A 27,986-nucleotide genomic window follows, 5' to 3' on the forward strand; every position below is an offset into this window, starting at 1 on the left:
TGTAAGGAAAACTTCTTTTAAATGATATTTTTTCTTCAAATAATAGAGAAATATAACTAGGTTAATCGCTTCATCTAACTTGCTATAATGAAGCCAAAAGGAGCATCATTTTGAAGGCAAATCATTGGTGAGCCATCTCACGATGATCATTTTCTTATTAGCTTCATTTTTCAGCTTTTCCATCACAGAGCTATATTTCGGGTCTCCTTCCAGTAGATCTCAGATGTAAGTAGCATATCTCTTGATAGGCTTCCCAAGATAGAGTAAGAAAATATGGAAAATGAATGTAAAGTAATGCAAAAGAGTTTTGCAAGTCTATTATGAACCATAAAATTGAAATGATATCTCTCATTTAAATTACAAACCTTCAGAGTTTGCATGATTTATCAGAGCATAATGGTGCTGCTCAAAAACATTTACGAACTCTCTCTCTGGAAACACTTCTTGAGATTGTATGATGATCTTTATCTGGAGATTTTATTTTTAAGGCATATTTTGTTGTTATTTTCATTTATTTACTATTTAAATTAAGGGAAATATACTTTATTCAACGTCTTCTATGGTTTCTAAAGACTTGCAACGTTAGCATATTTATAATTCTGAAATGTGTGGCATATGAAGAAAAACAAAGGAAAGATGCAGACTGTAAGCTGAAGGTAATTTCAAAAAGGAATGTTGTTGTAAGAGGCCACTTGTTCATTTCTTGGCCACCCAGACTCCCAAAATAATCACACAGAAACTCTATTACTTAAATCACTGTTTGGCCAATCACTTAAGTGTATTACTAGCTAGCTCTTACAACTAGTATTAACCCATTTCCAGTATTTTATATTTTGCCATGATGCTCATGGCATACTAACAAGGTTCCAGCATGTCTGTCTCTGGTGGTGGCTCCATGGCTTCTAAACTCTGCCTTCCTTCCCCCAGCATTTGGTTTAGTTTCCCTGCTTAGCTCTGTTCTGCCCTGCTCTTCTCTAGGCTCAAAACAGTTTCTTTATTAACAAATGGTATTCACAGCATACAGAGGGGAATCCTACATCAGAAAGTGAACTTTATTTTGTGACTGTTCACAATATATTTTTTAAACAGAAGATTTTGAGAAATATTTTCTGAAAGGTTGCACTCTTAGATGTATTTTTGTACCCACAAAGATTTCCATGTCTTATCTGCATCATTTCTTCATTACAAATAAACTCATGGAAAGACAAACTTCCCATCAATTCTGATTTAATTTTTATAGGTTTTAATTAAAGTAAATTTATACAATTTCCCCTTCCTTTTATTCCTTCAAGCTCCTCCTAGGTACCCCACCTCTGGCACATATATTTTCTCCCCTTTAAATTAGTAGCCCACTTTTCTTTTGTTATTGTTGCACTCTCTGTCTCTCTGTCTCTCTGTCTGTCTGTCTGTCTGTCTGTCTCTTTCTCTCTCTCTCTCTATATATATATATATGCAACCCTCTGACTTTATTTTATTGTTTGTATCTATACAGTTTCTGCGATGACCACTCCTTATTGGGTGACCAATAAGAGGGCTCATCCCTGAGAAAGATTAATTTTCCCTCTCTTGGTAGTCATTAGTTGCCTGTAGTTCTTTATCTAAGGGATGGACCCTGTGAAATTTTGCCCTTTCAATATTAGCATGTCTACTGATATTGCCATTCTTAATGTCTTCTTTATATATTTGGAATTAAGGTTCAATCAACTGAGAAATAATCCCCAGTACTAGAAACCTAGCCAATATCCTGAGAATAGTGAGGTCAGAGATCTTAGAAGAGAATCTACCACTGCCATTTTGCTAGAACAGCATAGTTTTGTATCTTAGACTTATACAGTAGATAAGTACAGTTATCAACCTTCATCAAAGAAACTACTCTTCACAGAAAACAGAGATCATCAAACTCTACCGAAGGGAAAAATAACCAGATCATGGACTGCCCCATTGGTTCCATCTGCATCACGGCAGCATCAGAGAATTTAGCAGAATATCATGGGTAGAAAGAATCTAAGAACAAGAATATTAGGAATTCTGCTGTGAAACAGTCTCTTCTAGGGAACCCTATTAACTCACTCAAAAAGAATAATCTTAAAGATAATTTAATATTCTACACCACTAAAGTGTCCTCATACTCAGCATGCAATGAATTAACCTCTAGAATGGATGGGTCCCGAAAGAATGGGGACAAGTTTTGCTTAAGAAGCATCAATACATCATTACGATTTAATGGACTGTCTTCAAGTTCTTTTGTTTTCAAATTCTCTTTTTGATAGACATTGTTGTCAATGACTAATCCTTAACTTAGTAAAGACTTGAATTTAAAACCAGTTTATTATGGTACAATCTTACTCAATGTTTATGGAGGATTAAGCATAAGTTGCTAATTACTGTATCTTAAATTGCTATACATCACATTCCATGTAATATAGGCATAAAAATAAAGAGAACGGCATATACAATCATGAATGTTAATAAATCATAGATATTTCATAGTAACAACATCGTTGATAAATTGACATAGCATTCAAATGGTCAAGTGACAAACAAACTAAGGAAGTCTAGTCTAATTTCTCAAATTCCATAAGAAAAAGATGAAACTGTATAAGTGAGATTTTGCTGAAAAGGTATGTCAAATCAAAATTCTTTTTACCTTATCATTTTTCTGATAGTGAATATCCATTGGAAGTGAGTCTGGAAGTATAAAAGTTGTGATCTTTTAATAAATTAACTAATTTTCATAGCATACAAACAGATGTCATTAAAAATAGGCCATGTTAACAATTTAAATTTGGGGGCTGGGACTGGAACTTAGTTTCTAGAGTACCTGCCATGAATATAAGGTACTGGGTTCAATTCCAAGCATTAAATAAATGAGATATGATGCCACACACTTTCAATTCTAGAACCTCTGAGATGAATGCAGAAGGATCAGATGTTCAAGATCATCCTCTCTTCAATGGAAGTTCAAAGGCACATGTATATATATAATTTATATCTATGTGTACACACACACATGATCAAATGAAGGGTGTGTTGAATACTGATGAATGGTTCCATCCAGAGAAATCTTGATAAGTTAGATATAATCATTTATTCAAGGTTATATCTTAGAATATAAATCTGTGTTATCTTTTCACGCTGGAGTAGAGTCATCCTTTTTCTCTACTGGTTACGTCTTTGTGGGGGTCGAGAAATGCAGGCTCATTTCTCACTATATCTCATGGTAGGAGAGTTTGGAGACTAACAAGGCTTAATCACACCTTCTAGATCAGGAGGTGACTGTCTGGCCCTTTTATGAAGTTAAGTAAACTCGGTGCTATCCCGGCAGGTGATCAGAATATGTCAATGTACCTCTGTTCCTTTCTTCATAACTATGGAGAGGAGGTGTTTTCTGCCTATGTAAGCAAGTATTGAGCAAGTGTATGTGACTTGAGTCGGTCCTTCAAAAATGCCAAATATACTTATGACTAATTTTGTCAAAAGCAATGCAGGGCTCATACATTTTTAAATATACCCTGGTGTTAGCCTGCTCCTGATGAAAACACATGCATACTAAATTGTACATCGGAATTCTGAATTACCTTTATTTTTTCAACATATGTGAATACTTTCTTCAACCTGAAAGAAGACTATTAAGACAAATAATATACAAGTATCACTTTGTTATACTTAAGAACATAATGTGACAAATTTATTTACTGTTTCAGTTGGCATTTTTTCTCATTTCCTTTTAAATTTATTTTTACATGTGTTCGTATATGCTTGTGCATGTGCTTAGTGGTGTGTGTGTTTGTGTGTGTGTGTGTGTGTGTGTGTGTGTTTGTAGACTAAAGTAAAACACTGAGTGTATTTCTTGTTTATATTTGAGGTAAGGTTACTCACTGAACATGGAGTTTAGTGATTTATCTACACTAGCTGTCAAAAGATTTTCAGCAATTATTTATCTTGTACTCTATCTCTAGAATTACAAGTGCTCACTTTCTTAGTTACTTTTTTTTATCGATGTCAAAGATATATCATGACCAAGGCAAATAAAGCATTGAATTGGGAGTTTGCTTATAATTTCAGAGAGTAAGACCATGATCATCATGATGGGAAATGTGGTGAACAACAAAGAGTTATAGCACTAGACCAGTAGCTGAAAAATTGTATCTAATCCACAGAGCGGAGAAAGGAGAGAGAGACAGAAAGAGAGAGAGAGAGAGAGAGAGAGAGAGAGAGAGAGAGAGAGAGAGAGAGAGAGAGAGAGAGAGAGAGAGAGAGTACTGGGACACACAGGGCCTAGTGTGGGTTTTTCAAACTTTAAAGACCACCATGAGTGACATATCTCCAACAAGATAATACTTCCTATTCTGTTTAAAACAGTTCTCCAACTGGGGACCAGTCCCTCAAATATATGAGCCTATGGGATCATTCTAATTCATCCACTACACATGGTGTTTCACTGAATCTGGAGTGTGTTAAAATGTCTACACTGGCTGACCAATGAACTTCAGCAACCTTTATCTGTGCATTCCTATCTCTGTGCCCACAGGCACTTACCACAATGTCTAGCTTCTTTTTGAGGGCATCAGGAATAAAAACTTAGGCTCTCATGCTTATGCAGAAGGCAATTTAGCAAGAGGGTCATTTTCCAACTCAATATTCTTCAGTGTTTTCTACTGCACTTCATTTATTTTTCTTGTTTGTGCTGGATTCAAATTTCTGTGTCTGCTGTGGCCTGGGCAAGCATCTCCTTTGGTCCTGTCACTCCATTTTAACACATAGTAACCTCCTAGTAATTACTCAATTAGTTCTTCATGCAAATGTTACTGTTAAATCTTTTTACCTCAACCCTACATGTAGGTAAATACTCTAAAAAGCAAATGATTTTACATTCATTCTCTTTAAATAAGCCTTTTACTTAACATTAGCAAAGATAATTAAATCATTATTAACCATATCTTTCTATCCTGCCTCCCAAGGTTTACACTTGTTTTACTATAATAAAAAATTAATTGATTTTCCCCTAATTATCCTATTCCTAATTTTAACATGTAACATTAAAAAATCCATGACCAAAACTTCATATGATAGTTAAGGTAACTTTATTCTCATTTAACCCCTAGCCATAATTTAAAAAATATCATCTAAAAGTTTTTTCCTTTGTGTGTGTATGTGTTCATATGAGGGCAGAAGAGAGAGAGACAGATAGAGATACAGAGAGACAGAAAGACAGAGGCTGCTGGTGTGGAATATGCAGATGTGTGTGGACATGTGTGTGAGAGAAACAAAAAGATGGACATGTGGTATGGGCATACATGTGTCTGTATGTCTGAGTGTCTGTGTACCTTTTTATGAAGAGGGTAAACAGTCATATCAGGTATCCTGCTTTATTATTATTTTCCTTATTCTCTCAAAACTGGTCTTCTATTGAGCATGGAGCTATTCTAAAAGCAACAATCCTTAGAAATCTGCCTATTTCACCCCCACAACAAGCTGGTCAGCAGGTATACAGTAATGTCCAGCAAAGTTTTAGGCTCCAAAATCAGGTATTCATATTTATGAGTTAAGTGCTGTATGTACTCTTCAATCTTTATGTCCCAAATTGCATATTTATATAAGAGAAACAAAGGCATAGGATAAACATGCCTATCCTAAAATGTAGGTATAGAGAAGTCAAAAGTAATAATTGATCCCTAAAAGACCATAACCCAGCAGGTTAGACATTAAATCTTAAATCTTGATGTCCAACATACTGTGAACCCTGTGGTGAGGTGTGGACCTCTAGAATCTTGGGAATCATTGTTTCTAGAGTTATGCATAGTTATTATATCAAGATGACTTTTCATACTCCCTGTAGTTTTCCTGGCAAGCAAGAAAAACTGCTGTTTGTTTAAATGTTCTTAGGTCTCAGTTGGAACTCCTCTTCTATAGCTCCATCAGGAAACTTTCTAGTAGAGATTTCCACAGTGCTAAGATCCCCTGCCCAATTCCTTACTTCCTGCCTTGTCTGCGTAGCAAAATCCAAAGCCCATGGTTACCATAAAGGTCTCCTGCTACAACAACAAGGTTTCTCACCAAATTTGAATCCTAGTTGGAGTAGACACAAAGAAGGGAGAAGAATCCCCAGAAGAAAATGAGTAGCATCCAGAGTCCTGAATACATTCACCTATGGGAACTTCTCTAACAGAATGTTGTCTCCTATGCTCTCTGTGCGATTATTAGAGCCCTCATGGGCATCCTTCACAACTCATAATTTATATTCTTGGCATTTACTACTCCATAACCTTCAAATATTTCAAATATCTTTTTATTACCCAACTTCAAAGCTTCTTGAAACCTGAGTGATATGATTAACCAAGTAAGATGAGTTAAATAAATTAATAAAAGCAAACTATTTCAAAGCAATGTAAACTAGAAATTTAATTATAAACCCATAGTCTATGTTACTGTGCTAAATAATACTATGACTGTGAACCATGCAGGGCTCTCCTAAGCCAAACAGGTGCAAAAACATACATTTAACATTTTCTAAACTAGATACTCTATGACTTAAGGTGTTCGCAGTGGCCAATAGCAGCAATTCAGCATCAACCAACAAGAAGACAGACATGATACAGAGAACTTATGGAGTGAAGACATAAGTTTGTTGGTTTCTGTTTTTAAACTTAGAATGGCAAAAGAATTAAAAAGGCTATGAGATTGTTTGCACTTGTACTTTTATAAGTGTAAATATTGTGAGCAGGCACATGAGTGATGTGGAAGTAATATTGGCTGCTATGGAGTTATCTGTGCTCTTAGACCTAGTTTCAGATGATTGACTTCAAGAATGAAAACTTGGTAGGGATATTGAACTCCAACTTCCAAAAAGCCTGCATGAAGGAAGACACATTGACTTCTAGCCAATCTTTACTAACATACCATAGTACTTTTTTTTAACCTACATTTCCAAAAGGTCCAGGAAAAAAATCAAAACACATAGTAGTTTCCCTAAAACTAATATTATGTCTTCAAAATTATTTTAAAAGTTCTTTGAACTATAAACAAGCTAAAATTTTACCTAGCAAGGGCAAACCTGTGTATCTATACAGTTTTTATCCTTCAGGGATGAGAGACCACAAGAGTAAATGTGGTCATCATAATGAATTTACCACTAATGTGAACACTAATCTTTTTCTACCCAGAGAATATTTCTGCTATAGGTATTATCATTGAAAAAGGACTTTAATTCAAACATGTCTAATTACACGATAGGTTAATTATATTAACTACAAAATCTCTAAGGGCCTTTAACATTTTTTGACTATTAAATAAGTTTAAGTGGTCTAGCTAAATTGCTAATAATTTCCTTTCATTGCAAAGCAGAATCTACTTGATAAATCTGCTCTTCCTTCTGGAACACTAGGACAAAGACTTTATTTGACGGTAATAATAATTTATTGCAATTACATTTAATGCATGGTGATGATGCTAATGTTATGTATAGATTGAGCTTCCTATAATGATTTCTTCCTTGGTTATTATCATTCTTGAGGGTAGGCAGAAAGAACCTACAATTAGTAATAAAATAAATAATGGTCAAAATAGATGGGATCCCTTACACATAACTGCAAGTAAGGCTTATTTGCAGTGTTGATTGGGTCAGAACAATTTTCTTTTCAACAAGGCAATTTTTATAATAGACAAATACTAGACTTTCTATACTTAGTGAGTGATTATTTAAATATGGTTATTTTTCTTTGATAAAGTGTAGGCATTGGTCTAGATACATTGGGAGCAATTAAAATTGTTAAGAGTCATTGAATCTGCTAATTTTAACTATGTCTGAACATCTAATAGCCCTTGTTTATAAACAGGAAAATAATATATACAGTTCTTACTCCTCTCTTCATATTAAAAATATTTCCCATTTTTAAACTGTATGTTAATTAATATTAACTAAGAATTCAGCACACAGTAAAAACATGAGGGAAAGATAGATAAATAGAATTTTTTTTACATTCAAAGTTAAGCATGGTAGCACATATTTATAGTAATCTCAACACTTGGGTGACTAAGGCAAGACGTTAACACTTTTAAGGACTGCTTGAGTTATATGCTAAGCTTAATTGTCTTAAAAGGATCTTGTAAAGAACTAAAATTAGAAAGTCCCCTATATATAGGTGTGATATACATACTCCATGTTTGACTATGAGTTTTCCTTTCTCCTGGAGTTTAAGCATTAATGAATGGCTGTAGTTCAGGAAATTGAAAAGTCTAATCCAAGACAGAGTTACTATTATTCATTGTAAAGAATTTCCTGGCAGTGCTGTTGGAGGAAAAGAATGGGAACCAAAGGAAAATCTTTGATTTAAAAGAATCATGACTTTAGCCTTCAGACACAATATGAGAATATGGTAGAGACTTAGAGAATTGCAAGTAGGAAAAGTTCATGTAGAATGCCTAAGTTTTAGGGGTTCAAAGAAAAACAGGGAAAAAGCAATAATTACACAACTATAACTTGTTAAGCAGACATTTGTAGAGGGAGCAGAAAATATTCCATAACAGTACTTCATGCTAAATTAGGTTTATTTAAAAGCAGAAATGAGAAGCTCAAGCTCAGCCTGGTCTACAATAAGCTCCTTCGAATGTCAGTGTTGTTATTTCTCAGAAAATTAGAAAATAACCTTCCTCAAGACCCAGTAATACCACTTTTGGGTATATATCCAAAGGATGCTCAATCGTGCCACAAGGATATGTGCTCAACTATGTTCATAGCAGCATATTTGTCATAGCCAGAATCTAGACCCAACCTAAATGCCTTTTGACCAAAGAATTGATAAGGAAAATATTATTCATTTACACAAGTTAGTACTATACAGCAGAAAAACAACAACAACAACAAAAACCAACATCTTGAATTTTGCAGGCAAATGGATGGAGTTAGAAAGCATCATTTTGAATGAGGTAACCAGACATAGAAAGACAATTATCACATATACCCACTCATAAGTTTGTTTTTAAACATAAGACAAAAAAAAACCCAGCCCACAAATTTCAATCCCAGAGAACCTAGACAACAAGCAGGACCCTAAGAGAGACATACATAGGTCTAATCTACATGGGTAGTAGAAAAATAAAAGGAACTCCTGAATAAATTGGGAGAAGGTTGAAGGGGAGGAGAAAGGCAGGGAGGGGAGCAGAGAAAAATGTAGAGCTCAATAAAAATCAATAGAAAAAGAAAAGGAAAATAAAACAGAAATGAACATTAATAAATAATAGACACAGTAATAATGCAAGCGAAGGAATAAAAGACATCCATTAGAAAACGTTGGAGTGGCTACACACATTTAATAATTTTATTGAGAAGTGAAGGCTATGCATTAAGCAAATTTCCCAGGAAATGGCAATAAGCAAAAGGTGGAGATTATATAAAATGTGAAAACTCCACTTAAGACCTTATTTTTCCAGTCTTTTCTTTTTCTTCATTTCTTACTTATGATGTTAATAAGGAAATGAAAGTCCTGTTTTTTTCTAAAAACAAGTAAAATGACTCTAATGAATGGAAGAATGCATGTAGGTTGTGACACTATGCCAAGTTAAGAGAAGAAAATGGAAGCTTCTTTTTTTAAAAAAGTATTTCTTTAATTCTACCACATGGCTTAAGTAGTGCTCAGTAAACAATGAAAGATCATGGAGAAGTGAAATGCATACATTTTATTAGCATACGAGGGCAATGAGGTCATAAAGGGAAAAGAAGAAACAAGAGGCATGTATTATAAAATAAGTAGAACTTCTACTTTTAGGGTTAGCCCTATCATCACATAAAATGAAACATCCATGTAATTTATTCATAACAACTAGTAATCAGCAAATACTAAGCCTCTTTCTGCATTGGGTAGTAAGGCTTGCACATATCTATGTCTGCAATTCTCCTAGAAACCGGTCCCTTTAGTATCCACACATTGTAAATCTTTTAATAGCTTCAGAGTCAATGTGCTTGCTTCTTTTATGTTATTATTTAAGCAAGAATAACAGCAAGTAATTACCATTGTAATTATTTTTTCAAAAGTTAATTTTAAAGTTTGTTAGTAAAAGCAGATACATGCATTTAGACAAAGTTACTATAGATTTCAGATATTTTTTTAATGATTAACTTTCAAGCTTAGACTTTCTACTGTATGGGGACTTGAATAAAAAATGTCTGCCATATAAGCTCATATATCTGAAGACATGGTGTCCAAGTGGGGGCACTGTTTGAGGAGGTTTTAGAGCATGAAGGAAGTAGACAGAGCCGTGAAGGAGAAAGTCCTTCACTGGAGATAGGCTCTGAAAGTTTATAGCCAACATGGGTGAGAAAGTAAGAATGTTTCCCCTACCCTGCTGATGCTCTGTTTTCTATGAGCATGTGAAATGTGATCAGCCACCTTCTTGCTCTAGCCACATGTACATATCCAGCATAGCCTGCAACAATAAATCAAAATGAACACTTTTCTCTTCTAGCTGCTTTTACCTCGCAGATCATTTTTATGACAATGGGAAAGTAACTAATACATAAATCAGGATCAGGATTTTTGCTGTTAGAAACTGGACCATATTGGTTTGGAGCATGTGGAAGACTCTGGTATGTAGAACTAAAGAAAAAATGCCTTTATTTTCTAAGCAGAGCAGAATGGGCTATCCTAGTAGGAACAGGATATTAGTAGTAAAACAGACTGTGGAGGTCTACCTAATTCGTGAGGTTTCTTAGGAGGAAAAAGTATTATATTAGTACTAGGGTGAAGAAATTCATCTGTAATTTTTGGAAAAAAATGTTGATATATTCTATAGATGTCCTGAAAAGTTCCTAAGGATGAATTTCAAAGCAATGGACTATCTACCAAGAACACGGGAGATCTTTCCACTTTCTGGTGTCTTCTTCAATTTCTTTCTTAGAAGATTTAAAATTCTTGTCATACAGATCTTCCACTGGTTTGGTTAGAGTTATTCCAAGATATTTTATGCTATTTGTGGCTATTGTGAATGGTGATTTTTCTCTCATTTCTTTCTCAACAATTTCTCATCTGTATAAAGGAGGGCTACTGATTTTTTTGAGTTAATCTTGTATCCTGCTATATTACTTAAGTTTATTTATGAATTGTAGAAGTTACTTGGTAGAATATTTGGGGTCACTTATGCAAACTATTATATCATTAACAAATAGTGGTAGTTTGACTTTTTCTTTTCCAATTTCTATCCTCTTGATCCACTTTTGTTGTCTTATTGCTCTAACTAGAACCTCAAGAACTTAATGAATAGATATAGTGAAACACAGTCATTTTTAAAATATCCTATCCTTGTCCATATGGTACTCATAATTATTTAAGTTGGTCTAGCTAACAGTTAGTAGTAATGATAATACTTTATTCATTTGCAGTTTGTACATTCATTTTGGGTCACAAAATATCAACACTTTTATTTCTTAAATATCCTGGCAATGGAAAGGAAAAGGTATTTTATCTTTATTCCAAGATATCAAATGTTAGGGGTAAGACGAACTTACGGGAGCTAATTTCAGCCTCTCTTTTCCTATTTAATACATTCCACTCACTTTCCTGAAAGGTGTAGTGGGTGACAGCAGCCAAGTGTCTCTATGTGCTAGACTCTGAACTGTGTGTCAGAGAGGTTTTTTGCTTTATAACCTAATATCCAACCCATAGATTTAACTTACTGTTCTTTAACAAATGGCAGTACAATTTCAATGGCAGTCCTATGTAGCAATTGCAATTACACAAATAAATATTCACCATTTACATTCCATATGCTACATTCTTAACAACCAGTAGTATTGGCACTTAAAAAAAAACTTCCTAAAAAAACATTCGTTCTGTTTTTGATCATAGGTAAATGACTTTGCAAAGTTCAGAAAAAGATATCTGTGCAGCAGCAAACGTTCTGTCTCTTAACTGTTATAAAATGTGAAGAAAAAAATCTAAAATAAACTTTGGCTCTCTTCACCCTATTGTCTAATGTTTTCTAATACCAAACTATTCATAACTTTGTACATTCTCAGCATTATTCTGAATTATGCATGCTTCCTCTTGATAGATCTAAATTAAATAAGTTAGATGACTGTAGCTTTATTTTTTTTCTTTTCAATGGTATTTTCTTTCTAAAATGTCAAAGATCATTTAAAGGGATTTGGCTGTTAGTGATTCAAACATTCCTCAGAATTAGAGGACATCAACTAAAGCTTTTAGGTTGTTCCTTCAATTTATGTCTTAAAAAATGTTGTAGCTCCCTCCCTACATTCAAACCATGAAAAATAAATTACAGCATGTGCATCACCTTGGAAGCACATTTTATTTGAGTAATACTCATTCATTTTAGACAATATATGCCATCTTATTTTTAAAATGCTTTCAAGCACATTTTAAAAGGCTACAAAACACAACTAATCATTTCTTTTCCTTTCATTTTATTTTGTTACTAATGATTGATAAATACACATATTTAATTTTTCCTTTAAAATACCAATATATTAACTATATAACTCATTACTTAGCTACTTTTAAAACACAGACGTTTCACTGGGACAATAAAAAGTTACAGGTGTGCTTTCAATTGCTTTTACTCTCTGATAAGAACTTTTATTGAAACAATAATAATTTTTAGTTGTTACAGGAATGTACTGTGTTGGAGTTAAAATACAAATTACTAAAAGCAAGTAATAATTTTATTTCAAGAAACATATAAAAGTATTGGGTCTTCTAAGATACCTTCTTTGGATTTCAAAAGAAATTAAAATCAGTTCATAATTGTAACATAAATATGTTTGGTCACTTGCATAATTTAATGCAGAAGTGGTTAAATTCTATAATAGAGTAATCATTTTTGTTTGGAAATATCTAAGCTGAAGAGCAGTTAAGGTGATAATATTCCACATCTAAATAAGTACATAGGTATTTGACTGGTTATTTCTGACACAGAAAACTCCTGAGACACACTAAGAGCAACTACCTTGCTGCTGAATTTATGATACCATTGATGACTGGAGATTCCTCATGAACAATCGTGGTAGGAAATGTACAGAACTCTTACAATGGGAAAAGAAGAGGAGGGAAAATAGACATGCTTCTTCTCTAAGGAGTCTTCTTAATTATTTATAATTGGCAGAGATTCCTTCCCTGTTTTTACAAGTGTGTGTGTGTGTGTGTGTGTGTATGTGTGTGATTATTAAAATATAAAGATGAAAATTGGTTCTCAAATTATTCACAAAGTCAGATGACAACATAAGGCAATATCAGGAGTTTCTACACTTAAGAAATTTTTAAGAGAATCTGAATCTAGGAATATTATAGTAATCTCCTTAGCTCACAGTCTCTGAGAAAAGAATTTGCAGTCAGCCTTGAACCATATCCATACAAATAACAAAAATGGACACAACAGTTTTTATTTATATGTTTTTGTACATACACATAACATATCCTATCTATCTCCTCTGTGTGTGTGTTCATATGTGTGTGTGTATAAATAAAATCAAGGAGAAACAGGCTATAAACTTGAGGGTGGGGTGACGGGGCAGGCTAGGAGGGGGAAAGGAGAGGGAGGAGGGGGGAAAAGGGAGACGGGGAGGGAAATGGGAGGCGGGGAGGAGGCGGAAATCTTTTTTTTTCAATAAAAAAATTATATTAAAAAAAAACTGCTTTCACATCATCAGGCAACATAAATCAAAGGCAAATGAAAATTTAAGTATCTTTTTTGCCCTGTGTATGGATAATATGCTATAAAAATACATGTGAATTCCAGAATTCCTTTTGAATCAAATATTTAATTGGTTGTTTTTAAAGGTTGCTTAACATTTTAAATTCTAAATAATGATAATTTTCTTATGAAAATATATTGTGAATGAACATTTGAAGGGGCAAAGTTAAAAATTGGTACAGAAATTTCCTTTTCTGATGAAGGATTTTGCCCTTCCTGCAGAAATTTGTCCATGTTCAAAAGTATTCTGAAAATATCCAAACATCCTGAAGGCATCAGTGTCAGCAGGTGTTACTGACATCAGAGAGTATTACTCCTAGGAGGCAGACAGGAATTCTTTGTGTATAAAGCCAAGAGTTATAAAAGAGAAATGCCATTTATTGACGTTCATTCTATATTCATCCTTCAGCACAGATGATGTTTTGTATAAGACTTATAGACAAGTATGATATATGTTGAACATTCATTTGTAGTATTTCATCATTAAACTTTGCTTTGGATTAAAAAAAAAAGAAGCGTTAGCTGGAAAAGACTGGGCAGAAGGAAGAGAGGGTGGAAAGTGATATGACTGTATTTCATTTAAAAACATTTAAAAATAAAATAATGAAAAAAAGAATTAAGCCAATTTCAAATATTTATATAATTCATTTTGTCCTCAGAATGCTTAGTCAACACAAACTAGTTACTTAGGAGAAAGCAATCCGTGGGTTAAGGAACATTTATAAACAACTGCCTGTCATTGGAAAAAAAAAATCTGTCCTTGTTTATTATTTCATTACTACAATTCTAAGACATTTTAAATTTTATTAGCATTATTCAAGACACAAGAGCCATATAAATGCAAATACCTCAAGATGTACTCAGAATCCATTCACTATCTAAAAAATGACCCTAATCTGTTCCAATATCCCCTTCACCTCCCTAAACAGCTTACATTAGATAAGAGTGGTTGGAAGTTCAACTGAAATAGTTGAGTGGATTTTTTTGTTTAAGGTGATGGTGATGGGGAAGGAGAAAAACATGATGAAAATGTATTGTGTAAAATACATTATAAAACCCCATTAGCCTTACTAAACTTTCATTCTCAATATTTTACACGATAAATACAATTGATATGGATTCTATAAAAATGTTATAAGAGTTATCAATTTTAGAACCTAGACTTTGGGAGCCCTAAAAAGTTAGAGTGATTTAACCGTAAAGGAACATTAAGGGAAAACTCCTAGTGAAGAGAATAAAACCCTTGCCTGGATGGAGACTTAACAATCCAGTTAGACAAGGTCAGTCACCTAGGAAATGGGTCTATCTTAATCCACACAAAAGGATAGGCAAGATAAGTCATCCTCCACGAATTTTCACTCCTTAGTTTGCTACCTTACACACTGCACGTAAGCAGCTTCATGTGTCAGTTTTCTTTCTTTTCTTTTCCTTTCCTTTCCTTTCCTTTCCTTTCCTTTCCTTTCCTTTCCTTTCCTTTCCTTTCCTTTCCTTTCCTTTCCTTTCCCTTTCTTTCTTTCTTTCTTTCTTTCTTTCTTTCTTTCTCTCTCTCTCTCTCTCTCTCTCTCTCTCTCTCTCTCTCTCTCTTTCTTTCTTCCTTTCTTTCTTTTCTAGAAGGAAATGAGTTAAATTACAGTTTGAGCAAGAAGTGAGGAGAGAAAAACTCTCAGCGTCTCCCTGCCTTGTCTGTAGCGGTGTTACAATCTGTAGATAAGATGAACGGAGCCAGCAAACATGTATCTGGAGACTTGGTTGTAAGGTAAGTAATCAGAACTGTGAAATTATCCTTTTCCCAAGAGATAGTGCCTCCTTTGGCAGACCTTCCTGGCACAAAGGAATTCCCAGGGATTTCCTGAAGAAATTTTCTTTTGGGACTCTGTGGTACCATTGTAGATGATGAGGATTTGCTGTTTCCTAATGCAGCTACATCTGCAGGACTGGGCTGGGCAGCCTGGGGTGGAGAAGAAAGCCTTGGTCTTTGCTCTTTTGTCTGACATTTGTCTCAGCAGGGAAAGCCTATCTCTGCTACACATCATCTACACGCTTCTATGAACTCTCCTATAAACTGGATGCAACTGAATCCAGATACCAGTTGTATTCCCTGCTCTGTCTAGGGCTCATATGCTCAGTCACTAGTTCTGAGATAACACATCATGGGATGGTCAGAAGTCAAATGTGATTTTGCCAGGTTCCCTTCCTTCCTTTCTTTCTTTCTTTCTTTCTTTCTTTCTTTCTTTCTTTCTTTCTTTCTTTCTTTCTTTCTTTCTTTCTCTCTCTCTCTCTCTCTTTCTTTCTTTTTTTTTTATTTTGGACTTCCCGCAGGTCAGTTTTCTTTTTTGAACCATTCAAAAAAGCATACAATCCACCTTCCTTCTTTTTAGTCCTTTGTGACTGTTTTTTTTTTTTTTTTTCACCTTGTGGTTCCCAGGTTCCCAACATTTTGTGCTTCCTTACTCTTTCTCCAAAGACTCCATCCCTGTGATTGGGCTTCTGGTCTCATTCGCATGATGTCTTAACAGGCATATATTTTTGTTTTCCTTCTTTTCTTCTTTCACCTACTCCTGACCACTGCTGAGGTTTCTAACTTTCTTGCAAAGAGTCTTATCATTTTAAATTCTAAAAAATAGTTTTCTGAGCTTCCATTTGAGTTAATACCTAAATTATTTTATTAACAACACTAAGATCCCAGAGAGGGAAACCTGATTTTACTTCTGTTACTAAAATTAGCTACTTGTCCTCATTTGGTCAAATCGAGATAAAATATAGTGGAAATCAGAGAACGGGATTTGCTCAATGTAACCACTTTGGTGAGATGAATAAATAAGAAAACCCTAATAACTCCCCACATTAGCTCTCTAAGGTACAAATTCGGTAGAAATAATTTAGGGAAAAAGATGCATTCACAGGTTTATGCAATATAGGCTGTGTAGCCCAACATCAAGGCATCCTGGAGAGGTGAAAATCACAGCAGTGTTTCAGATCATTAAGCTTCCATGTCAGCAGTTCCCATCTGGCCCTGGAGGACTGGAAGGTTATACAAGAACCATTGGTATTTATTTCATTGTGAAGGTTGAAGAATCAAGTTCTGATATATGTGGAGGATGTCATCATCAGCAAAAATAGCGAGAATGCACTCACCTTCTCTTCTAGAAGGCAAGCAAGCAAAGCAACGCTGTTTTAACCAGACATTCTTTACCTGGGCCACTGCCAGAAGTGCCACACACTCTGAAAGAAAGCCTCTCTCTCTGACTTAATCTGTTCTAGTGATGTCCTTACAGATCCATCAAGATATATGTCTCTTAGTCACACCACATCTAATTAAATTGTTAATCAAGATTATCACAAGTCCATCCCTTATTAATTTGATAATCATATTTTCTTATGTAATACTTACTTCCCAAATAAAGACAGTAAAAGGTAATAAGTCTGCCTAAGAGATAAAGCTATCCCATCCAACCGAAAATATATTGTTCTTGAACCAGAATAGAAGGAAAATTATTTTAAAATATTCTGTCTTTTAATACTCATGGCTTAAATATAATATAGATTTTATAATGTTTACATTATTTCAATAAATATTTTATTATATAGTAAATAGGTAGAAAAAATACAAATATTTGGTTGGTTTACACATATACATATATAAACATATTCTTGGAAAAATGGGGAACAATCACTCATGGATATTATAAACTTAATTTTTAAAACTGTGTATATGTATTTAGCTGTTATTAAAACTACATTCTTCCATTACCCTTTCAACAAATTGTCTTCCTCCACAACAATCTTAGTACTTTATCTGCAGGGTTAACCTACACCTTCACTCCTGGGACATTATTGTTGTTTTCCATTAACCTTAACCACTGGACATAGTAATGCCATGTGATGCCATAAAGTGCAGCCTGAAATTCAGACATATTCATCACCTCCATTGTGAAGCAGCATTCCAATTTTCCTATATTAGTTTGGATCAACCATGCCTGTTAACACTAATTCATTCATCAATTTGACTAATGAATTCAGGAACCCAGAGACGAGGTAGAAATCTTAGTTTCCAGTAGAATGGGATGTGTGTTGTGTCTGCTGGAAGATAGACTGCCTTCTCTGGAAACAAGGCTTCGGGGCCAGCACAGCATAAGACTGTGGGACTAGGACACAAGGATTTTGCTAGGAGATCACCCAGGAATAGTTGTAATATTGGAGAATCAATGACCATGTCAGCTGCTGAATGGAACCCATGTTGTTGAGCCCATGCATAAACACCATCTCTGGCAACTTGGTGGCAGTGTTCATGACCATTGGGCAATGACAGGGATGGCTGAGAAAAGTGTTGGTTACTACTCAGAAAATGAAGCATTCTATTTGCTTGATTGTCAAATTTCCCCTCTGTTGGTATTATTTTTTAGTCAATGTTTACAAGAGGCAAAACTTATCTTCACATGTTTTGCTCACTTGGAGAACTCTGTTCCCACCAATACCTTCTCATCTACTTTCGCAGCAGTCAATTTCCAAATTCATGACCACTCAGTCCAATTATTGGCTGTAGTCCATACATGTCTCTATATATTGCATATCTGGCTACTTTTCCTCACAATAAAAATGCATGACCATAAGAACTTGACTTAAATTCTGCCTACTGTGAAGATTTTTATTCACCACACTCTTTCGAAATTTGTTCCCAAATGGACCTGTTCTGCTCAGCTGGCCACTTCTATTTGGTGCCGGTACAACATGTAGGAAATATTTACAAAATCTTCCTAGTCCTCTTTTCCTTAGTCAACCAATCACAGAACATACAATATGAGGTCATAGTTCTTGATGGCCCTCAAAACTCAAACTGTGCCAGTTTCCTTATCTCTTAAGGTATCCAAGTTTATTCTTTGGGGCTCAGATAACACCTCACTCGTGGTGAGCATTCAGGTCACATGGGAACTAGATGGTATATTATTAACCACTTGTTTTCCATGAGGGCACATTTAAAATTGGCTTCATCTTTCAGGTCTTGAAATAAAGTGAAACTAAAAAAGCAAGAGGTATGCACAGCTAAGAATTCCTGAGCAAGGGTATGATCTAGTCCACCACTGATTCAACTCTCATCTCTCCTTGAGGTGTTCTAACAAGTTGCCATAACTTTTTGAAATTTCTTCCTGAAAAAGATTTCCCTCTCACTGGCACAAGGCACAAACTTTTTTCCTTCTCTCATCATGAGAAAATTTTAAATTTTGAAGCCCATTATTTGTAACAGTCTCAAAGGCAAAAAAAAAAAAAAAAAGGAACTCAAGTAAATCTCTTTACAATAAATTTATTCCCTCCAGGATAATTACAATGAGATTGTAAATTCTATGAATATATTTAAAATAAATATGAATTTACAATGTCATTTTGTAAAATTCAATAACTTATCAAGAAATGTGAGATTTTTCATTAAAAAACCTTATACACACATAGAAAACTTTCCCAGGGCTCAGATGTCTTTTTGAAAAATAATCTTATCGCAGCTTTAAAATATATTCCCAATTTTCTTGGTTTCAAGATTAAAATGTGCATTTAGCATTGCTGAGAGAGAAAAAGATAGGGGGGAAAGATTAACAATATCAAGGAATATCCTTATGTTACCCTCTGAAAACCCTACCAGAGAAAATAAATTAGCCAAAATGCTTTTAAGACAAATTTATAATTTTCCTCCATGCAGTATGTGAAAGCTATAACTGACCAAAGTAATTGCTTTACTATTTTATACTAAATAAAAGACTAAATTTCTGTAGACACATGTCATGTGTTCACCATGGGAAAAACTTTTATTAGGAATTAATATCTGAAAAAAAATTTAAATATATAAACTGTTTGAAAACTTAAGGTAATCATCAATACCAAATCAGTTTTATCTATTTGTGAACAGTAGGTGGTTTTCAGTGGTTTAAATGTGGAATAAATCAACAGAATAAAATATATAATGAAGTCCAATTTTAAGACATTTGTTTATAGTGGAAGTAAAATAAAAAAAAAATCTGAGATTTGTGGACATCAAAAGTAGAAATCAAAGTCTGAATGAACTACCATGGTCAACTTATATATTACTCAAATGAGAAAATAAATACTAGAAATTAGGTAATGGTAACCACAGAACAATTTTATAATAAAAATTAGAATATTATAATGTCAAAAGATGTTGACATCCCTCCAGACTGGATGATATCCACAAAGCAGTCATCAGTCAAGCCTGAGTCTATGAGACAGAATATTTTTAAATGGGAAGTCCTGTGTCATCCTGTAACCTTATTTGAGTTTTAAAGAGTAGAGAATGTCAGCATGGAATTTTTCTTGTTTTTAGGAATGTATTATTTTATTAGTGTTGAATTTCTATTTCCCTGTGGCTTTTCTATTTGCCTATGACTTGTTTGGCCTCTGCAAAATGTATTTCTATAACTTACATATCAGATATTCTTGATTTCTATTCTACTACACTTTGCCAATATATTGAGAACTGTAATTTTTTAAACATTTGTCTAAATTATATCTTTAAACATATAAAACCAAGGAAGCAAAATACATTGCTGCAATTTACTAATGCATTTGACATTGGCATTTTATCATGGTAGCACATGTTTTGTCTTTAATTAATGCATGTGGTAGACATACAATAACTATAACTCTTTGATAGAGTATTGAACATGAGTGATACTCTGTGTTCAATCTCTAGAAGTAAAAACCCAAGGGCTTTAAATAGTAGTAGCATAAACTATCTTCAGAAAATTGCATGGTATGAGAATACCAGTGAGTGATAAATTTGTAGGCACAACTGTGCCAGGGAGAGTAAGACAAGGGCCAAAGGCACACCACCAATGCTACCAACCAAGTACTAATTTTTACAGACTTATACCTGGCAAAAGAATTTTTGTCTCTGACACAGAAAATAATTTTAGGATAAAGTAGCATGAAGCAGAATTGCACTTTTTTTTTAGGAAAAAAATTAAGACATATTTCAGCTTGGGGCTGATACTCAGTTTCAGAAAAAGAAATAGTACACACCCCCAAGATTAGGTGTGGGCTTCCAAGAATCTTCATTGAGCAATATGGTTTTGGTGGCTTCTGAAGTGCCTATATAAGATTTGATAAATACGCTTTTCTGTTTTAGTGAAAGACATGGAAGGTGGTTCCCGATGTAGATTAATGGGATCGTGATCAATAAAGCAAGGCCCACCTTTGCAGAAGTTTTGGGAAAAGTTAAGGAACTTTTATTTTAAACAAAAGTTAATTGTAATTTGAAAATTCAGAACAAATATCTAAGAGAAGAGTAACCCCATGCTGGAGATCATGTAGGCTTACTAGTTAACATGGTTCATTATTACTTTAATAGTTAGTTTGACTGTGTCTCTTCAGAAAAGAAATATTTTCTGTAGACATTTTTTCCAGTAAATACTGAGACTATGATTGAGTGTCAGCTAGCAGGAGGCTTCAACCAAATTACTCTCCCAATCCATCTCCTCCTAATTTCCCCAATGTTTCTATATTTCTCAGATTTATTATAATTTTTACATTTATTAATAATTGAAAACAATAATTTTCATTTTTAATTACAAAATAGGAAATTCATTTATTTCCACCCCAGTCATATACTAGCTAAAATCTAGCCTCATATATCTCAAAGACCTACATGGTTTCAAAATCTCCATTTCTCTTGGCTTGTGCTTTAGAGATCTCTGTCCCAATTGCAAAAACAACTCTTTCTCCTGACCCAAGAGATTTCAGAATTGCACACATTTTTTCTCCAGTTCATTTTCTTATCAATATGTTGCACAACTTATAATTGGTCTTACTAATAAAAACCCAGAACCACACATTGGGATAAATGTTGAAATATCAGAAAGAGAAAAGAGTAAGTCATAGACAACTCTTACATTGCTATCTTCTCAGCCAAAAAAAAAAGGCCAAAATACTCTCTCTTCCTTCTTTATATTCCTCTCTCCACCCAACCATTATCATCTTCTGGCTGTACAGACTGGAGACCTCTATTGTTAACTAGTAACTAGCCATGCCCTCTGATCTTCAGGCAAGTTTTGTTAGAGTACAAACAAGATATCACGACATCAGTCATCAAATACACCAGTTTTTAACAATTGTTTTTGTTTCACAAAATTGGCTGCTAGCCTTCTTAATATCTCAAGTTGTGTGAAACATCTTTGTGCCTTTATAGAAACAGCAGCCTTGAAAACTCAAACTCTTGAAGTATGACTGTATAATAATAGCAGCAATCACTAACATTCTGAGCTTTAAGGAGTTGCAATGGTTTATCATAACTGCCTGAATATCTTATTAGAGGCTCAGTGGGAACCTTTGCATGCCAGTCTGCTAAGACCTCTGTTTCCTAATCATGACAAAGATGGCAAAGGCAACTATCAAACTGACCCCCACACAAGGCACATGGGTTACAAAGTATGATTCACTCTTCTTAGAGAAAACAAATGGTTAGATTTTTTGATGTCAATGAAAATAATCTTTGACTAGGTTCTATCCATTTTTTTTTCAATCTGTCTGTTTGTTACAGGATTTTGTGATGCTAACTATTGTGGCTTATCATTGTCTCCTTTTAATTACATAGCTTATTCACTAAGAACTTAACTGCCACCACAGAATAGAAATAAAATTATCTAGACAAACAAACCTGTAGGTGATGTTTAAATTTGTTTTTCTTGTCTCTACATGAAACCATAGAGGTATTTAATTTATTTTCTTCTCTTTTGTTCACGTTCTTTTCCCTTATGACACTCAATACAGAAAACACCTGCAATTAACTCATGTTGATAAAGAACTGTCTGCCTCTCCACTTCAAGTATATCATTATAGGGTAACATAACTTACATGTTAAGTTCTTCAAATATGCATGGAAGCCTTTAGTCAGATTTATTTCTCAAGAATTGCTGTATGCCTTGATTATCATTAATAAATAAAAAACTGTTTTGAGCCTATGGCAGAGAAGAACAGAACTAGTCAGGGAAAGGTAGGCTGTTTAATGGAAGAAATAAGGGTGGAGTTAGAGAGAAGTGATGTAACCACCAGAGACAGATGCTAGGAAGCCAAAGTCATGTGAAGATACACAGATTAATAGAAATGGATAAATTAATATGTAAGTGATTAGCCAATAAGAAATTAGAGCAGAGATTTATTTAATACAGTTTCTGTGTGATTATTTTGGTTCTAAATGGCCAAGTGGCCTCCTCCTAAAAATTGGCATGCAACGTGGAGCCTTATATATACATAAAAACCTGAAAAGGCTTAAAAATTAATTCTGGACACAAAATAACAGAGTTAAGCATGGTTTGCTAGTGGCATTTTCTTGGATAGGCTCTATTTGATTGAAGCAAGTAGAGATATATCTCCTTTAAGAGAGGTTTTCCTGACTCAGTGGTAACAGAAAAGTCATGCCATTTTGAAATGCCAGCTTTCTGGGTTGTGCTGCCAGCATGACCTCTGGTTCTTTCAGGAGTCAGAGCCTTTGGATGGAGTTTGTGAGCAGCAGTCTGCAGCTTGCTTGATGTCAACATGGACTAGCTGTGTGCCTGAAAGTGCAGCAGTGTGTGTACCTCTCAGAGGCCCAAGCTGCTTGCTCAGCCTTGCTGGACTGGGTGAGGCATACGTGCAGAACTGTATTTGATCTAGTAATGTCACTGTTTAAGTTTTAGGAAATGCTTAGCATTTTAAGAAGTATTCCTGGACAGTAAGGCATTACAGATACATAATAGGACAGATTCAGACATAAAAGACCTTTAAATGGGTCACACTACTGGATAAATGTATGCAACCTTGAGAGAAAGAAGGAAAAGAGTATAGAGAGTTATTAAAGGAAATAAATGGTTTGTAAACATTCAAACAAAGTTTTTAAAGGGGGTAAAAAATACACATAAAGAAGGAAAATACACAGTCTGAATTATGGTGTATCAATATGTTTTTTTTTTTTTTTGGATTTTTTGACTGTGAAGGGGATAAATACAAAGAGACTTTTCCTTTTATGGATTGCTAAGCTAAACCAACATATATACTTTCAAGGTATCTTGATTTCAAAATATGGATCTAAGAATATGTTGCTTTGGAAAAGAGCTTCTTATTTTGTTTCCACAGAGGATGAGTGGATTGCATCCAGACTAATGTGGATTGATGGACCAAGACCCTTGAAAGGTTGCCTTGAACACTCCTTAAAAAATCACTTCAGCAATAAACAACAGGAAGCAGTTTGGAGAAACTATGCCCATATTACCAAATATTGTTTATAAATGTTTATTTATATTTAAAGGGGATATGCTATAGATAATTGCATTGGTATGGATCTTGATTTATTGATACAAATTTTAGGTCAATTTTGTTATATGTATATATATATACATACATACATACATACATATATATATATACATACACATATATTTATGCTCTTGATTAAGGTATTGTGATTGTGCAGCTCATTTAAAATGTAATATACAATTAAGATATGTAAGTTAATAGATAATCATCTATAATAGTAAAGCTTGTAGTTATGTTAGTTAGTATATACTAACCAGTTGTATAGACATTCTTCCAACCTTTCAAAGACTAGAGAAATATATCATTCTGGAGTCTTTGATGGAGTTAAAAATTTATAGTTATAATTATAGTTTTCTTTAGTTATTTTAAAAGATAAAGTAGATATAATTATTGGAACCATAATTCTTTCTTGATACCTGTTTTGTTATATATAAATTTACTATGTTAAAGTTAAAACCTTCCTTTTCATTTAAACAGAAAAGGGGAGGTAATGTGGGATTTCCCTCTGTATGCTGTGATTACCGTTAATAAATATAGAACTGCTTTGAGCCTACAGCAGAGAAGAACAGAACTAGAGAGGGAAAGCTAGGCTGTATGCTGGGAGAAAGGAATGCTGAGTTAGAAAGAAGTGATGGAGCCACGTGAGACAGATGCTGGGAATTTCAGCCAGTAATCTACTGTTATGTGGTCATATACAAATTAATAGTAATGGGTTAAATCAATATCTAAGAGATTATCCAATAAGAAGCTAGTAATTTAATTAATACAGTTTCTGTGTGATTATTTTTGGGGCTAAGTGGCCAAGTGGCCTCCTCCTAAAGAAATTTCTATCTTCTTCAGATACAAAAGTCTCTTTCAGAAAATGCACATCATGTAACTATGTTAACAATGTCATTTCAAAATAACCATATATAACAGGTTGTCTCAACAGTAACCATAGGAACCATTAGATTTCAGCAATGCGTCTACTCTTTGTAGCACCTACTCTGTGCTGAGGGCTGTAGATACAGAGATTAAAAATAGCAAGTTTTACTCAGAAATCTCATCTACACTTAGGAAATCTAACAGTGTAAATAGCTAACCCCATGTCTTTATTCATTGTTATGTAGATTTTGAGTATTTTTCAACCATTCTGGAAATGCTATGATAGTCTTCCATTTTATTGAAGGTACAAATGTGTTTTATAGTGAATGAACACTTTGTCTGTCTAGATTTGTGGAGCTACCAGACAGTACAATCAAGAGTCAACTTACCAATTCTTAAAATTCGTGCTCTTTCCACTATATCCAAATGTATATTGTAGATGCTGTATTATGACTTTACCATGTTAGAGTTTCAGGTTTTGGCTTGAGGAACTTAGGGAAACTTTCCTTGAACCAATGCATTTTTTTTTCTAAGTCAAACACACTATCTAAAGAAATTTTTATTCTATTAAAAAAAGCAAAACTTCTCATATGGAGAATGTCTTTTACATTTTCATCTTTTTAACGGAAATTTGCTCATCATTTAAACAATAAAGACCTTTAAGAAAAGTAAAAGTTGCAGTAGATCAAGAAGTGATTAAGTTGAGTTATGTGTATTTATTTGAAGCCCCCATCCCTGCTGCTTTACAAGAATTCTTTGTGAACCCTGTAGATTTCTTCCAATCCAAAATCAATGATTTGGGTGAAGGTATAATCTTTATTTCTCTGTGAGAAAGAGATGCATTACGAATAAGAATTAAATGAGTTAAATTTACTAATGAATGTGAACAAATGTGATAAATTCCTCTAGAAAAGGGAGAAGAAAAGAAAATAAACACAGTATAGTAAATAAACTGGGAGAAAGGCAGACAATTTCAATTCAGTGGTTTCAACAGGGTGCTAAGAATTTGCATGTCACAGTTCACAACAAAATAAAGACCACGTATGAGGGAGCCACAAAGCTTAATGCTGTATAAAGTTTGCAGTTCAGAAGTTGGAATTCCAAAATGAATCAGTTAATCAGTTTCAGCCCTTTGACCTGAAAGGAATTATCATGCCAGAAACATGTGTCAATGAGATAATCTTAAGAAAAAAACTGAAGAACCCAGGGCCAAGTCCATTCCTTTACAAGAACTTGCATCTAGAGGAAGTGACAGGGATCCTACCAGAGCTACACAAACTCCTTCAAAGGACAATACCCACATCAGCCTAGCTACTGTATGCTTGACCCAGGCTATTAGAACTTCCACACAAATACCTGGCAGAGGAACCTTGGGGGACACAAAGATATTATAGTCATTCCATTTTGCTATAGGTCAAAGTGGAGAGAATTTACTTCATTGAAAATGACACAGCGGCTTACTTGAGATAATTTGATGCAAGCAATTTAAAAATCAATTTGTATATTTTAGCTCCAGAATATTTCTACTCATTTTAGCTTAATACATTTCCTCTTAGACTTACTGACAAACCTAACGTTCTAACGTGACAAACCTAACGTTCTAACGAAAAACTGTTATGAAAGGAAAGTGAAAAGGAGAGCCATATCAAAGTATGTAAAACTGATATTGTAATTCATATATGGTAATATTAGGAATAACTAAAATACAGTTTTCTCATTATTTTGTCACAGTTATCTCACATTAAATGAGTGTGTGGGAAGCTTAGGGCAGCATAATTGATACAACAGCCTGGTGTGTCTACGTTGTATAAGGAAAAAAAAGAACAATGGAATATTTTTCCTTAGAATCAAATTTGGCTTAAGAGTAGAGATCATGATCTAGTTACTGAGCAAGATTACAACAATTAGCCAAGAACCCAATACTTAGCAATATCTAAACAAGTGCGAAAAAGCACACAAAAACTGAGATAAGACATGAGTCTCTAAAGTCATATTTGCTGAAGAGTGTTATAAAACACAGTGGGGAGTTACTATATAATCTATCTATTTAAAAAGAGTCCATATCAGGCTAAAGTATACATAAGTATCCATTTCCCAAAGCTGGTAAATGTGCTAGAGTTTTCAAGATAGACAGAACCAATGAAAATAGGATTCCCTGTATTCTAAAGTGATTGTGGGCTGCACTGTGCCCTCGCCATTTTTTTTTAAGAATTTTTAAAATACAGTATTTTTTTTTTCATTTTACATAGCTATCCCTGTTCTTACTCACTCTTCTCCTCCTGCCCAACCCTTCCCTCTTCAGCTCTCCCCCAGGCCCCTGCCATGTCTACTCCTCAGAATGGGTAAGGCTTTCCATGGGGAGTCTGACATTTCATTTCCAGGCAAGACCAAGGCCCTCACCCCTATAGCTAGGCTCAGCAAGGTATCCCTTCAAAGAGAATCTGTGGGGCATTGACAGTGGAACAATGATCTGTCCCTAGTGCTTGCCCCTAATGGTGTCTTGGAGCCCTGGTTTTTCTTATAGCAGGAAGAAGAAACCAAAGCTTTTCCAGGTGTTGAGAAGTTCTGCTCCTGTCCTTGTCAAATCCTGGTGCTTCCAGATACATCCTTGTTTTCATAGTCTTTTGTCTGCTGCTGACACCAGGCTCACTAAGTGCCACCTAGCAGTGTTGGGCAGGGTTCTCAGAGGCTTATGGAAGGGAGGTAGAAACAGGTCTCTGCCTTGAGGGAATTTTTTTTTCTGGCCTACTTTTGCAAGTATCCCATGAGCTCGAGTGGTAGGTATCTTTCCGTGGAACAGCCTTCTCTGCCTTTTGTGGCTGCTATAGAAGAGAGGCCTCCAGAAGCCTTTGTGGCAGAAGGCTACCCAGTTGCTCCTCCTGGTCTCCCAGGTGTTTGTAAACACCAGAAATCCTGGGCGTAGCCAGAAAGACCACTGCACAAAGTGAAATTGGAGATATTGCCCACTCAGAGTATCATAAAAAGACAGATTTTTAAGTTTTATTCTCTTGTGTATTATATTTAACTGCAGTTTACCCACTACCTATTCTCTCAGTTCACCACACATACCTCTCCTCTCCACGAGATCCACCTTTCTTCTGTTTCCCTTCAGAAAAGGGCACGGCTCC

The 27,986-nt window shown here is 34.5% G+C and overlaps 1 long non-coding RNA gene across 1 annotated transcript; it reads right to left on the minus strand.

Annotated features, from left to right (window-relative positions):
* Window positions 1-214: 214 nt before the first annotated feature.
* Window positions 215-27,986, minus strand: LOC126514507 (uncharacterized). Its single transcript, XR_007595592.1, has 3 exons — window positions 27,928-27,986; window positions 2,648-2,688; window positions 215-240 (listed from the first exon to the last, which is right to left on the minus strand). It is a non-coding gene; the product is annotated as an uncharacterized lncRNA (long non-coding RNA).

The sequence above is a fragment of the Alexandromys fortis genome, unplaced genomic scaffold (assembly GCF_014885135.2).
Source record: "Alexandromys fortis isolate MF-2015 unplaced genomic scaffold, M_Fortis_MF-2015_v1.1 scaffold_131, whole genome shotgun sequence".
Classification (NCBI taxonomy): Eukaryota; Metazoa; Chordata; class Mammalia; order Rodentia; family Cricetidae; genus Alexandromys; species Alexandromys fortis.